The sequence below is a fragment of the Euprymna scolopes genome, chromosome 7 (genome assembly GCF_053919585.1).
Source record: "Euprymna scolopes isolate OS-2025 chromosome 7, ASM5391958v1, whole genome shotgun sequence".
NCBI lineage: Eukaryota > Metazoa > Mollusca > Cephalopoda > Sepiida > Sepiolidae > Euprymna > Euprymna scolopes.
Window position 1 is genome coordinate 36,829,092 of NC_136488.1, and position 1,887 is coordinate 36,830,978.

At 35.2% G+C, this 1,887-nt stretch overlaps 1 pseudogene; it reads left to right on the forward strand.

Moving 5' to 3' along the window:
• The first annotated feature begins 666 nt into the window (after positions 1-666).
• On the forward strand, positions 667-805 carry LOC145280599 (U2 spliceosomal RNA; annotated as a pseudogene).
• Positions 806-1,887: the final 1,082 nt, after the last annotated feature.

The following is a 1,887-nucleotide window of genomic DNA, read 5'->3' on the forward strand; positions in this document are numbered from 1 at the left end:
CAGGAAGAAAGCCACGGTTATTCAGGGAGTGGTAGATTTGTTCCCTCAAGTTGTGCTGTCAGTATTTTCCTGGTTAAGCACGTGATAGGCCTATCGTTGCTGAAGGCGTTTGCTTTCTTTGTGTCCTTCTGTATCAGTGTGGTTCTACCTATTGTCATCCAATCTGGCACGTTTGTTTCTTGTATACATCTTCTCAAGTTTTGAGCTATTCTCTCGTGTAATGTTGTGAATTTTTGAACCAGTATGCATGTATTCCTTTGTATGCTGGTGCTCTCCAGTTTGCCATTTTCCTATTGTTTTCTTTAGGGTTTCCTTGCTGCTTTCATTCACTGTTCCTTCTTCGATTTGTTGTAACTCTTCTTTCATGTCTTTCAGCCACTCCAGTAGAGTTTTGTTTCTGTCAGGTTTGATCATCTGTGTTTGTCTTTCTTCTGTTGTCATCGTCGTCGTTGTTATTATTATTATTATTATTATTATTATTATTATTATTATTATTATTATTATTATTATTATTACGCTTATCGCTCCGTCCGTTATCATGCTGTGTATCCCTAAAAAAGGAAAGTGGAATATTTCAAATAAATCTTGTCACCCATTAAAAGCAAAGTGAATATTCCAAACAAAAAATATTGGTGTCGCTGTTGAGGCAAACCTAATAAAAATTATTTGTCTTTCTTGGCATTTTGGCTAAGATCAAAGTGTAGTATCTGTTCTTCAGATGCTACATTTCAATTTCTTCTCTCTTAGTGGAGGAGAAATCCTTTGCGACTGACAATTTTTTCTCCACGTTAAAAAACGACCCTGGTGTCTAAATCTGTCCCGTAGGGAGGCATTGTGAATAGGTACTACGTTTAATATAACAAAGTTTTCATATTACAAAAGTAACTGGGAAAAGTAATTTCTGGTTTAATTACAAAATGCCCTGAAAATCTCTCTTCTGATTAATTATAAAATGCACTGGAAATGTCTCTTCTGATTAATTATAAGATGCCCTGGAAAATGTCCCTTCTGATTATTTTTTGTTGTTGTTTACTGGCCTCCCCACAAAGACGGAGTTGGACATGAGGTCGGTTAAAAATTTGGGGGGAAACCAGCTCCCCAAAAGGGGTACTCTGATCAATAACAAAAATAAAAATTGTATCAGTAATGAAGGATTTCTCCTCCATTAACCAAGACCAAAAAAGGGGATTTAAGTCACTGGAATGCTGAGACTGATACTACACTCAGAAATTAATACTGAAGCAATGGTTGCCTAATCCCTAACCGTGTTAATGTTTTTATGTATTAATTTCGAAAAGCTGCTGAAACAGTTTATGATTTAAGCATTACTTTATTTCAAGTATATTTTAAACAGTGGGGTCGGGGATATAAAGTCAGTCCCGGAAATTACTTAAACCGTTTACAACTTAAACAATACTTTATTTCATGTATATTTTTAACAGTGGGGTAGGGGATATGAAATCAATCTCGGAAATGGGTGAAACCGTTTACGCATTAAACATTACTTTATTTAATGTATATTTTTAACAGTGGAGTGGGGAATATGAAGTCGGTCACGGAAATGGCTGCAACCATTTACATTTTGTTGTATACGTTTTACGTTTTGAACATCACTTTATTTAAGGTATATTTTTAACAGTAGGATAGGAGATGAGAAGTTGGTCCAGGGAATGGCTGAAAAAGTTTACAATTTAAACATTACTTTATTTCATATATATTTTTAACATGGGGTGCGGGATATGAAGTAGCCCGGATATGGCTGAAACAGTTTACTATTTAGACATTACATTATCTCATGTATATTTTTAGCAGTGGGTTGGGGGATATGAAGTCAGTCCCGGAAATGGCTGGAACAGTTTACGATTAAAACATTACTTTATTTCCTGT